The following is a 13,758-nucleotide window of genomic DNA, read 5'->3' as shown; positions in this document are numbered from 1 at the left end:
CATTTCCACTCCCGTTCCATTTCCACTCCCGTTCCATTTCCACTCCCCTTCCATTTCCACTCCCGTTCCATTTCCACTCCCGTTCCATTTCCACTCCCGTTCCATTTCCTCTCCCGTTCCATTTCCTCTCCCGTTCCATTTCCACTCCCGTTCCATTTCCACTCCCGTTCCATTTCCTCTCCCGTTCCATTTCCACTCCCGTTCCATTTCCACTCCCGTTCCATTTCCACTCCCGTTCCATTTCCACTCCCCTTCCATTTCCACTCCCGTTCCCATTCCACTCCCGTTCCATTTCCACTCCCGTTCCATTTCCACTCCCGTTCCATTTCCACTCCCGTTCCATTTCCACTCCCGTTCCATTTCCACTCCCGTTCCATTTCCACTCCCGTTCCATTTCCACTCCCGTTCCATTTCCACTCCCGTTCCATTTCCTCTCCCGTTCCATTTCCTCTCCCGTTCCATTTACACTCCCGTTCCATTCCCACTCCCGTTCCATTTCCTCTCCCGTTCCATTTCCACTCCCGTTCCATTTCCACTCCCGTTCCATTTCCTGTCCCGTTCCATTTCCACTCCCGTTCCATTTCCACTCCCGTTCCATTTCCACTCCCCTTCCATTTCCACTCCCCTTCCATTTCCACTCCCGTTCCATTTCCACTCCCGTTCCATTTCCACTCCCGTTCCATTTCCACTCCCGTTCCATTACCACTCCCATTCCCATTCCACTCCCATTCCATTTCCACTCCCGTTCCATTTCCACTCCCGTTCCATTTCCACTCCCGTTCCATTTCCACTCCCATTGCATTTCCACTCCCATTCCCATTCCACTGCCATTCCATTTCCACTCCCGTTCCATTTCCACTCCCGTTCCATTTCCACTCCCGTTCCATTTGCACTCCCGTTCCATTTGCACTCCCGTTCCATTTCCACTCCCGTTCCATTTCCACTCCCGTTCCATTTCCACTCCCGTTCCATTTCCTCTCCCGTTCCATTTCCACTCCCCTTCCATTTCCACTCCCGTTCCCATTCCACTCCCGTTCCATTTCCACTCCCGTTCCATTTCCACTCCCGTTCCATTTCCACTCCCGTTCCATTTCCACTCCCGTTCCATTTCCACTCCCGTTCCATTTCCACTCCCGTTCCATTTCCACTCCCGTTCCATTTCCTCTCCCGTTCCATTTCCTCTCCCGTTCCATTTCCACTCCCGTTCCATTTCCTCTCCCGTTCCATTTCCACTCCCGTTCCATTTCCACTCCCGTTCCATTTCCACTCCCGTTCCATTTCCTCTCCCGTTCCATTTCCACTCCCGTTCCATTTCCACTCCCGTTCCATTTCCTCTCCCGTTCCATTTCCACTCCCGTTCCATTTCCACTCCCGTTCCATTTCCACTCCCGTTCCATTTCCACTCCCCTTCCATTTCCACTCCCGTTCCATTTCCACTCCCGTTCCATTTCCTCTCCCGTTCCATTTCCACTCCCGTTCCATTTCCACTCCCGTTCCATTTCCTCTCCCGTTCCATTTCCACTCCCGTTCCATTTCCACTCCCGTTCCATTTCCTGTCCCGTTCCATTTCCACTCCCGTTCCATTTCCACTCCCGTTCCATTTCCACTCCCCTTCCATTTCCACTCCCCTTCCATTTCCACTCCCGTTCCATTTCCACTCCCGTTCCATTTCCACTCCCGTTCCATTTCCACTCCCGTTCCATTACCACTCCCATTCCCATTCCACTCCCATTCCATTTCCACTCCCGTTCCATTTCCACTCCCGTTCCATTTCCACTCCCGTTCCATTTCCACTCCCATTGCATTTCCACTCCCATTCCCATTCCACTGCCATTCCATTTCCACTCCCGTTCCATTTCCACTCCCGTTCCATTTCCACTCCCGTTCCATTTGCACTCCCGTTCCATTTGCACTCCCGTTCCATTTCCACTCCCGTTCCATTTCCACTCCCGTTCCATTTCCACTCCCGTTCCATTTCCTCTCCCGTTCCATTTCCACTCCCCTTCCATTTCCACTCCCGTTCCCATTCCACTCCCGTTCCATTTCCACTCCCGTTCCATTTCCACTCCCGTTCCATTTCCACTCCCGTTCCATTTCCACTCCCGTTCCATTTCCACTCCCGTTCCATTTCCACTCCCGTTCCATTTCCACTCCCGTTCCATTTCCTCTCCCGTTCCATTTCCTCTCCCGTTCCATTTCCACTCCCGTTCCATTTCCTCTCCCGTTCCATTTCCACTCCCGTTCCATTTCCACTCCCGTTCCATTTCCACTCCCGTTCCATTTCCTCTCCCGTTCCATTTCCACTCCCGTTCCATTTCCACTCCCGTTCCATTTCCTCTCCCGTTCCATTTCCACTCCCGTTCCATTTCCACTCCCGTTCCATTTCCACTCCCGTTCCATTTCCACTCCCCTTCCATTTCCACTCCCGTTCCATTTCCACTCCCGTTCCATTTCCACTCCCGTTCCATTTCCACTCCCGTTCCATTACCACTCCCATTCCCATTCCACTCCCGTTCCATTTCCACTCCCGTTCCATTTCCACTCCCGTTCCATTTCCACTCCCGTTCCATTTCCACTCCCATTCCATTTCCACTCCCATTCCCATTCCACTGCCATTCCATTTCCACTCCCCTTCCATTTCCACTCCCGTTCCATTTCCACTCCCGTTCCGTTTGCACTCCCGTTCCATTTGCACTCCCGTTCCATTTCCACTCCCATTCCATTACCACTCCCATTCCCATTCCACTCCCATTCCATTTCCACTCCCGTTCCATTTCCACTCCCGTTCCATTTCCACTCCCGTTCCATTTCCACTCCCATTCCATTTCCACTCCCTTTCCCATTCCACTGCCATTCCATTTCCACTCCCGTTCCATTTCCACTCCCGTTCCATTTCCACTCCCGTTCCATTTGCACTCCCGTTCCATTTGCACTCCCGTTCCATTACCACTCCCATTCCCATTCCACTCCCATTCCATTTCCACTCCCGTTCCATTTCCACTCCCGTTCCATTTCCACTCCCGTTCCATTTCCACTCCCATTCCATTTCCACTCCCTTTCCCATTCCACTGCCATTCCATTTCCACTCCCGTTCCATTTCCACTCCCGTTCCATTTCCACTCCCGTTCCATTTGCACTCCCGTTCCATTTGCACTCCCGTTCCATTTCCACTCCCGTTCCATTTCCACTCCCGTTCCATTTCCACTCCCGTTCCATTTCCACTCCCGTTCCATTTGCACTCCCGTTCCATTTCCACTCCCGTTCCATTTCCACTCCCGTTCCATTTCCACTCCCGTTCCATTTCCTCTCCCGTTCCATTTCCACTCCCGTTCCATTTCCACTCCCATTCCCATTCCACTCCCGTTCCATTTCCACTCCCGTTCCATTTCCACTCCCGTTCCATTTCCACTCCCGTTCCATTTCCACTCCCGTTCCATTTGCACTCCCGTTCCATTTGCACTCCCGTTCCATTTCCACTCCCGTTCCATTTCCACTCCCGTTCCATTTCCACTCCCGTTCCATTTCCACTCCCGTTCCATTTGCACTCCCGTTCCATTTGCACTCCCGTTCCATTTCCACTCCCGTTCCATTTCCACTCCCGTTCCATTTGCACTCCCGTTCCATTTCCTCTCCCGTTCCATTTCCACTCCCGTTCCATTTCCTCTCCCGTTCCATTTCCACTCCCGTTCCATTTCCACTCCCGTTCCATTTCCACTCCCGTTCCATTTCCACTCCCGTTCCATTTCCTCTCCCGTTCCATTTCCACTCCCGTTCCATTTCCACTCCGGTTCCATTTCCACTCCCGTTCCATTTCCACTCCCGTTCCATTTCCACTCCCGTTCCATTTCCACTCCCGTTCCATTTCCACTCCCGTTCCATTTCCACTCCCGTTCCATTTCCCCTCCCGTTCCATTTCCACTCCCGTTCCATTTCCACTCCCGTTCCATTTCCACTCCCGTTCCATTTCCACTCCCCTTCCATTTCCACTCCCGTTCCATTTCCACTCCCGTTCCATTTCCACTCCCGTTCCATTTCCACTCCCGTTCCATTTCCACTCCCGTTCCATTTCCACTCCCGTTCCATTTCCACTCCCGTTCCATTTCCACTCCCGTTCCATTTGCACTCCCGTTCCATTTGCACTCCCGTTCCATTTCCACTCCCGTTCCATTTCCACTCCCGTTCCATTTCCACTCCCGTTCCATTTCCACTCCCGTTCCATTTCCACTCCCGTTCCATTTCCCCTCCCGTTCCATTTCCACTCCCGTTCCATTTCCACTCCCGTTCCATTTCCACTCCCGTTCCATTTCCACTCCCCTTCCATTTCCACTCCCGTTCCATTTCCACTCCCGTTCCATTTCCACTCCCGTTCCATTTCCACTCCCGTTCCATTTCCACTCCCGTTCCATTTCCACTCCCGTTCCATTTCCACTCCCGTTCCATTTCCACTCCCGTTCCATTTGCACTCCCGTTCCATTTGCACTCCCGTTCCATTTCCACTCCCGTTCCATTTCCACTCCCGTTCCATTTCCACTCCCGTTCCATTTCCACTCCCGTTCCATTTCCACTCCCGTTCCATTTCCACTCCCATTCCATTTCCACTCCCTTTCCCATTCCACTGCCATTCCATTTCCACTCCCGTTCCATTTCCACTCCCGTTCCATTTCCACTCCCGTTCCATTTGCACTCCCGTTAAATTTGCACTCCCGTTCCATTACCACTCCCATTCCCATTCCACTCCCATTCCATTTCCACTCCCGTTCCATTTCCACTCCCGTTCCATTTCCACTCCCGTTCCATTTCCACTCCCATTCCATTTCCACTCCCTTTCCCATTCCACTGCCATTCCATTTCCACTCCCGTTCCATTTCCACTCCCGTTCCATTTCCACTCCCGTTCCATTTGCACTCCCGTTCCATTTGCACTCCCGTTCCATTTCCACTCCCGTTCCATTTCCACTCCCGTTCCATTTCCACTCCCGTTCCATTTCCACTCCCGTTCCATTTGCACTCCCGTTCCATTTCCACTCCCGTTCCATTTCCACTCCCGTTCCATTTCCACTCCCGTTCCATTTCCACTCCCGTTCCATTTCCTCTCCCGTTCCATTTCCACTCCCGTTCCATTTCCACTCCCGTTCCATTTCCACTCCCGTTCCATTTCCACTCCCGTTCCATTTCCACTCCCGTTCCATTTCCACTCCCGTTCCATTTCCACTGCCGTTCCATTTCCACTCCCGTTCCATTTCCACTCCCGTTCCATTTCCACTCCCGTTCCATTTCCCCTCCCGTTCCATTTCCACTCCCGTTCCATTTCCACTCCCGTTCCATTTCCACTCCCGTTCCATTTCCACTCCCCTTCCATTTCCACTCCCGTTCCATTTCCACTCCCGTTCCATTTCCACTCCCGTTCCATTTCCACTCCCGTTCCATTTCCACTCCCGTTCCATTTCCACTCCCGTTCCATTTCCACTCCCGTTCCATTTCCACTCCCGTTCCATTTCCACTCCCGTTCCATTTCCTCTCCCGTTCCATTTCCTCTCCCGTTCCATTTCCACTCCCGTTCCATTTCCACTCCCGTTCCATTTCCTCTCCCGTTCCATTTCCACTCCCGTTCCATTTCCACTCCCGTTCCATTTCCACTCCCGTTCCATTTCCACTCCCCTTCCATTTCCACTCCCGTTCCATTTCCACTCCCGTTCCATTTCCACTCCCGTTCCATTTCCTCTCCCGTTCCATTTCCTCTCCCGTTCCATTTCCACTCCCGTTCCATTTCCACTCCCGTTCCATTTCCTCTCCCGTTCCATTTCCACTCCCGTTCCATTTCCACTCCCGTTCCATTTCCACTCCCGTTCCATTTCCACTCCCCTTCCATTTCCACTCCCGTTCCATTTCCACTCCCGTTCCATTTCCACTCCCGTTCCATTTCCACTCCCGTTCCATTACCACTCCCATTCCCATTCCACTCCCGTTCCATTTCCACTCCCGTTCCATTTCCACTCCCGTTCCATTTCCACTCCCGTTCCATTTCCACTCCCATTCCATTTCCACTCCCATTCCCATTCCACTGCCATTCCATTTCCACTCCCCTTCCATTTCCACTCCCGTTCCATTTCCACTCCCGTTCCGTTTGCACTCCCGTTCCATTTGCACTCCCGTTCCATTTCCACTCCCATTCCATTACCACTCCCATTCCCATTCCACTCCCATTCCATTTCCACTCCCGTTCCATTTCCACTCCCGTTCCATTTCCACTCCCGTTCCATTTCCACTCCCATTCCATTTCCACTCCCTTTCCCATTCCACTGCCATTCCATTTCCACTCCCGTTCCATTTCCACTCCCGTTCCATTTCCACTCCCGTTCCATTTGCACTCCCGTTCCATTTGCACTCCCGTTCCATTACCACTCCCATTCCCATTCCACTCCCATTCCATTTCCACTCCCGTTCCATTTCCACTCCCGTTCCATTTCCACTCCCGTTCCATTTCCACTCCCATTCCATTTCCACTCCCTTTCCCATTCCACTGCCATTCCATTTCCACTCCCGTTCCATTTCCACTCCCGTTCCATTTCCACTCCCGTTCCATTTGCACTCCCGTTCCATTTGCACTCCCGTTCCATTTCCACTCCCGTTCCATTTCCACTCCCGTTCCATTTCCACTCCCGTTCCATTTCCACTCCCGTTCCATTTGCACTCCCGTTCCATTTCCACTCCCGTTCCATTTCCACTCCCGTTCCATTTCCACTCCCGTTCCATTTCCTCTCCCGTTCCATTTCCACTCCCGTTCCATTTCCACTCCCGTTCCATTTCCACTCCCGTTCCATTTGCACTCCCGTTCCATTTGCACTCCCGTTCCATTTCCACTCCCGTTCCATTTCCACTCCCGTTCCATTTCCACTCCCGTTCCATTTCCACTCCCGTTCCATTTGCACTCCCGTTCCATTTGCACTCCCGTTCCATTTCCACTCCCGTTCCATTTCCACTCCCGTTCCATTTGCACTCCCGTTCCATTTCCTCTCCCGTTCCATTTCCACTCCCGTTCCATTTCCTCTCCCGTTCCATTTCCACTCCCGTTCCATTTCCACTCCCGTTCCATTTCCACTCCCGTTCCATTTCCACTCCCGTTCCATTTCCTCTCCCGTTCCATTTCCACTCCCGTTCCATTTCCACTCCGGTTCCATTTCCACTCCCGTTCCATTTCCACTCCCGTTCCATTTCCACTCCCGTTCCATTTCCACTCCCGTTCCATTTCCACTCCCGTTCCATTTCCACTCCCGTTCCATTTCCCCTCCCGTTCCATTTCCACTCCCGTTCCATTTCCACTCCCGTTCCATTTCCACTCCCGTTCCATTTCCACTCCCCTTCCATTTCCACTCCCGTTCCATTTCCACTCCCGTTCCATTTCCACTCCCGTTCCATTTCCACTCCCGTTCCATTTCCACTCCCGTTCCATTTCCACTCCCGTTCCATTTCCACTCCCGTTCCATTTCCACTCCCGTTCCATTTGCACTCCCGTTCCATTTGCACTCCCGTTCCATTTCCACTCCCGTTCCATTTCCACTCCCGTTCCATTTCCACTCCCGTTCCATTTCCACTCCCGTTCCATTTCCACTCCCGTTCCATTTCCCCTCCCGTTCCATTTCCACTCCCGTTCCATTTCCACTCCCGTTCCATTTCCACTCCCGTTCCATTTCCACTCCCCTTCCATTTCCACTCCCGTTCCATTTCCACTCCCGTTCCATTTCCACTCCCGTTCCATTTCCACTCCCGTTCCATTTCCACTCCCGTTCCATTTCCACTCCCGTTCCATTTCCACTCCCGTTCCATTTCCACTCCCGTTCCATTTGCACTCCCGTTCCATTTGCACTCCCGTTCCATTTCCACTCCCGTTCCATTTCCACTCCCGTTCCATTTCCACTCCCGTTCCATTTCCACTCCCGTTCCATTTCCACTCCCGTTCCATTTCCACTCCCATTCCATTTCCACTCCCTTTCCCATTCCACTGCCATTCCATTTCCACTCCCGTTCCATTTCCACTCCCGTTCCATTTCCACTCCCGTTCCATTTGCACTCCCGTTAAATTTGCACTCCCGTTCCATTACCACTCCCATTCCCATTCCACTCCCATTCCATTTCCACTCCCGTTCCATTTCCACTCCCGTTCCATTTCCACTCCCGTTCCATTTCCACTCCCATTCCATTTCCACTCCCTTTCCCATTCCACTGCCATTCCATTTCCACTCCCGTTCCATTTCCACTCCCGTTCCATTTCCACTCCCGTTCCATTTGCACTCCCGTTCCATTTGCACTCCCGTTCCATTTCCACTCCCGTTCCATTTCCACTCCCGTTCCATTTCCACTCCCGTTCCATTTCCACTCCCGTTCCATTTGCACTCCCGTTCCATTTCCACTCCCGTTCCATTTCCACTCCCGTTCCATTTCCACTCCCGTTCCATTTCCACTCCCGTTCCATTTCCTCTCCCGTTCCATTTCCACTCCCGTTCCATTTCCACTCCCGTTCCATTTCCACTCCCGTTCCATTTCCACTCCCGTTCCATTTCCACTCCCGTTCCATTTCCACTCCCGTTCCATTTCCACTGCCGTTCCATTTCCACTCCCGTTCCATTTCCACTCCCGTTCCATTTCCACTCCCGTTCCATTTCCCCTCCCGTTCCATTTCCACTCCCGTTCCATTTCCACTCCCGTTCCATTTCCACTCCCGTTCCATTTCCACTCCCCTTCCATTTCCACTCCCGTTCCATTTCCACTCCCGTTCCATTTCCACTCCCGTTCCATTTCCACTCCCGTTCCATTTCCACTCCCGTTCCATTTCCACTCCCGTTCCATTTCCACTCCCGTTCCATTTCCACTCCCGTTCCATTTCCACTCCCGTTCCATTTCCTCTCCCGTTCCATTTCCTCTCCCGTTCCATTTCCACTCCCGTTCCATTTCCACTCCCGTTCCATTTCCTCTCCCGTTCCATTTCCACTCCCGTTCCATTTCCACTCCCGTTCCATTTCCACTCCCGTTCCATTTCCACTCCCCTTCCATTTCCACTCCCGTTCCATTTCCACTCCCGTTCCATTTCCACTCCCGTTCCATTTCCTCTCCCGTTCCATTTCCTCTCCCGTTCCATTTCCACTCCCGTTCCATTTCCACTCCCGTTCCATTTCCTCTCCCGTTCCATTTCCACTCCCGTTCCATTTCCACTCCCGTTCCATTTCCACTCCCGTTCCATTTCCACTCCCCTTCCATTTCCACTCCCGTTCCCATTCCACTCCCGTTCCATTTCCACTCCCGTTCCATTTCCACTCCCGTTCCATTTCCACTCCCGTTCCATTTCCACTCCCGTTCCATTTCCACTCCCGTTCCATTTCCACTCCCGTTCCATTTCCACTCCCGTTCCATTTCCACTCCCGTTCCATTTCCTCTCCCGTTCCATTTCCTCTCCCGTTCCATTTCCACTCCCGTTCCATTTCCACTCCCGTTCCATTTCCTCTCCCGTTCCATTTCCACTCCCGTTCCATTTCCACTCCCGTTCCATTTCCTGTCCCGTTCCATTTCCACTCCCGTTCCATTTCCACTCCCGTTCCATTTCCACTCCCCTTCCATTTCCACTCCCCTTCCATTTCCACTCCCGTTCCATTTCCACTCCCGTTCCATTTCCACTCCCGTTCCATTTCCACTCCCGTTCCATTACCACTCCCATTCCCATTCCACTCCCATTCCATTTCCACTCCCGTTCCATTTCCACTCCCGTTCCATTTCCACTCCCGTTCCATTTCCACTCCCATTGCATTTCCACTCCCATTCCCATTCCACTGCCATTCCATTTCCACTCCCGTTCCATTTCCACTCCCGTTCCATTTCCACTCCCGTTCCATTTGCACTCCCGTTCCATTTGCACTCCCGTTCCATTTCCACTCCCGTTCCATTTCCACTCCCGTTCCATTTCCACTCCCGTTCCATTTCCTCTCCCGTTCCATTTCCACTCCCCTTCCATTTCCACTCCCGTTCCCATTCCACTCCCGTTCCATTTCCACTCCCGTTCCATTTCCACTCCCGTTCCATTTCCACTCCCGTTCCATTTCCACTCCCGTTCCATTTCCACTCCCGTTCCATTTCCACTCCCGTTCCATTTCCACTCCCGTTCCATTTCCTCTCCCGTTCCATTTCCTCTCCCGTTCCATTTCCACTCCCGTTCCATTTCCTCTCCCGTTCCATTTCCACTCCCGTTCCATTTCCACTCCCGTTCCATTTCCACTCCCGTTCCATTTCCTCTCCCGTTCCATTTCCACTCCCGTTCCATTTCCACTCCCGTTCCATTTCCTCTCCCGTTCCATTTCCACTCCCGTTCCATTTCCACTCCCGTTCCATTTCCACTCCCGTTCCATTTCCACTCCCCTTCCATTTCCACTCCCGTTCCATTTCCACTCCCGTTCCATTTCCACTCCCGTTCCATTTCCACTCCCGTTCCATTTCCACTCCCGTTCCATTTCCACTCCCGTTCCATTTCCACTCCCGTTCCATTTCCTCTCCCGTTCCATTTCCTCTCCCGTTCCATTTCCACTCCCGTTCCATTTCCTCTCCCGTTCCATTTCCACTCCCGTTCCATTTCCACTCCCGTTCCATTTCCACTCCCGTTCCATTTCCTCTCCCGTTCCATTTCCACTCCCGTTCCATTTCCACTCCCGTTCCATTTCCTCTCCCGTTCCATTTCCACTCCCGTTCCATTTCCACTCCCGTTCCATTTCCACTCCCGTTCCATTTCCACTCCCCTTCCATTTCCACTCCCGTTCCATTTCCACTCCCGTTCCATTTCCACTCCCGTTCCATTTCCACTCCCGTTCCATTTCCACTCCCGTTCCATTTCCACTCCCGTTCCATTTCCACTCCCCTTCCATTTCCACTCCCGTTCCATTTCCACTCCCGTTCCATTTCCACTCCCGTTCCATTTCCACTCCCGTTCCATTTCCACTCCCGTTCCATTTCCACTCCCGTTCCATTTCCACTCCCGTTCCATTTCCACTCCCGTTCCATTTCCACTCCCGTTCCATTTGCACTCCCGTTCCATTTGCACTCCCGTTCCATTTCCACTCCCGTTCCATTTCCACTCCCGTTCCATTTCCACTCCCGTTCCATTTCCACTCCCGTTCCATTTCCACTCCCGTTCCATTTCCCCTCCCATTCCATTTCCACTCCCGTTCCATTTCCACTCCCGTTCCATTTCCACTCCCGTTCCATTTCCACTCCCCTTCCATTTCCACTCCCGTTCCATTTCCACTCCCGTTCCATTTCCACTCCCGTTCCATTTCCACTCCCGTTCCATTTCCACTCCCGTTCCATTTCCACTCCCGTTCCATTTCCACTCCCGTTCCATTTCCACTCCCGTTCCATTTGCACTCCCGTTCCATTTGCACTCCCGTTCCATTTCCACTCCCGTTCCATTTCCACTCCCGTTCCATTTCCACTCCCGTTCCATTTCCACTCCCGTTCCATTTCCACTCCCGTTCCATTTCCACTCCCATTCCATTTCCACTCCCTTTCCCATTCCACTGCCATTCCATTTCCACTCCCGTTCCATTTCCACTCCCGTTCCATTTCCACTCCCGTTCCATTTGCACTCCCGTTAAATTTGCACTCCCGTTCCATTACCACTCCCATTCCCATTCCACTCCCATTCCATTTCCACTCCCGTTCCATTTCCACTCCCGTTCCATTTCCACTCCCGTTCCATTTCCACTCCCATTCCATTTCCACTCCCTTTCCCATTCCACTGCCATTCCATTTCCACTCCCGTTCCATTTCCACTCCCGTTCCATTTCCACTCCCGTTCCATTTGCACTCCCGTTCCATTTGCACTCCCGTTCCATTTCCACTCCCGTTCCATTTCCACTCCCGTTCCATTTCCACTCCCGTTCCATTTCCACTCCCGTTCCATTTGCACTCCCGTTCCATTTCCACTCCCGTTCCATTTCCACTCCCGTTCCATTTCCACTCCCGTTCCATTTCCACTCCCGTTCCATTTCCTCTCCCGTTCCATTTCCACTCCCGTTCCATTTCCACTCCCGTTCCATTTCCACTCCCGTTCCATTTCCACTCCCGTTCCATTTCCACTCCCGTTCCATTTCCACTCCCGTTCCATTTCCACTGCCGTTCCATTTCCACTCCCGTTCCATTTCCACTCCCGTTCCATTTCCACTCCCGTTCCATTTCCCCTCCCGTTCCATTTCCACTCCCGTTCCATTTCCACTCCCGTTCCATTTCCACTCCCGTTCCATTTCCACTCCCCTTCCATTTCCACTCCCGTTCCATTTCCACTCCCGTTCCATTTCCACTCCCGTTCCATTTCCACTCCCGTTCCATTTCCACTCCCGTTCCATTTCCACTCCCGTTCCATTTCCACTCCCGTTCCATTTCCACTCCCGTTCCATTTCCACTCCCGTTCCATTTCCTCTCCCGTTCCATTTCCTCTCCCGTTCCATTTCCACTCCCGTTCCATTTCCACTCCCGTTCCATTTCCTCTCCCGTTCCATTTCCACTCCCGTTCCATTTCCACTCCCGTTCCATTTCCACTCCCGTTCCATTTCCACTCCCCTTCCATTTCCACTCCCGTTCCATTTCCACTCCCGTTCCATTTCCACTCCCGTTCCATTTCCTCTCCCGTTCCATTTCCTCTCCCGTTCCATTTCCACTCCCGTTCCATTTCCACTCCCGTTCCATTTCCTCTCCCGTTCCATTTCCACTCCCGTTCCATTTCCACTCCCGTTCCATTTCCACTCCCGTTCCATTTCCACTCCCCTTCCATTTCCACTCCCGTTCCCATTCCACTCCCGTTCCATTTCCACTCCCGTTCCATTTCCACTCCCGTTCCATTTCCACTCCCGTTCCATTTCCACTCCCGTTCCATTTCCACTCCCGTTCCATTTCCACTCCCGTTCCATTTCCACTCCCGTTCCATTTCCACTCCCGTTCCATTTCCTCTCCCGTTCCATTTCCTCTCCCGTTCCATTTCCACTCCCGTTCCATTTCCACTCCCGTTCCATTTCCTCTCCCGTTCCATTTCCACTCCCGTTCCATTTCCACTCCCGTTCCATTTCCTGTCCCGTTCCATTTCCACTCCCGTTCCATTTCCACTCCCGTTCCATTTCCACTCCCCTTCCATTTCCACTCCCCTTCCATTTCCACTCCCGTTCCATTTCCACTCCCGTTCCATTTCCACTCCCGTTCCATTTCCACTCCCGTTCCATTACCACTCCCATTCCCATTCCACTCCCATTCCATTTCCACTCCCGTTCCATTTCCACTCCCGTTCCATTTCCACTCCCGTTCCATTTCCACTCCCATTGCATTTCCACTCCCATTCCCATTCCACTGCCATTCCATTTCCACTCCCGTTCCATTTCCACTCCCGTTCCATTTCCACTCCCGTTCCATTTGCACTCCCGTTCCATTTGCACTCCCGTTCCATTTCCACTCCCGTTCCATTTCCACTCCCGTTCCATTTCCACTCCCGTTCCATTTCCTCTCCCGTTCCATTTCCACTCCCCTTCCATTTCCACTCCCGTTCCCATTCCACTCCCGTTCCATTTCCACTCCCGTTCCATTTCCACTCCCGTTCCATTTCCACTCCCGTTCCATTTCCACTCCCGTTCCATTTCCACTCCCGTTCCATTTCCACTCCCGTTCCATTTCCACTCCCGTTCCATTTCCTCTCCCGTTCCATTTCCTCTCCCGTTCCATTTCCACTCCCGTTCCATTT

The sequence above is a fragment of the Gorilla gorilla genome, chromosome 12 (genome assembly GCF_029281585.2).
Source record: "Gorilla gorilla gorilla isolate KB3781 chromosome 12, NHGRI_mGorGor1-v2.1_pri, whole genome shotgun sequence".
In the NCBI taxonomy this organism is placed as follows: domain Eukaryota; kingdom Metazoa; phylum Chordata; class Mammalia; order Primates; family Hominidae; genus Gorilla; species Gorilla gorilla.
The sequence above is the reverse complement of the archived record's forward strand: the minus strand, read 5'-3'. Positions refer to the sequence as shown.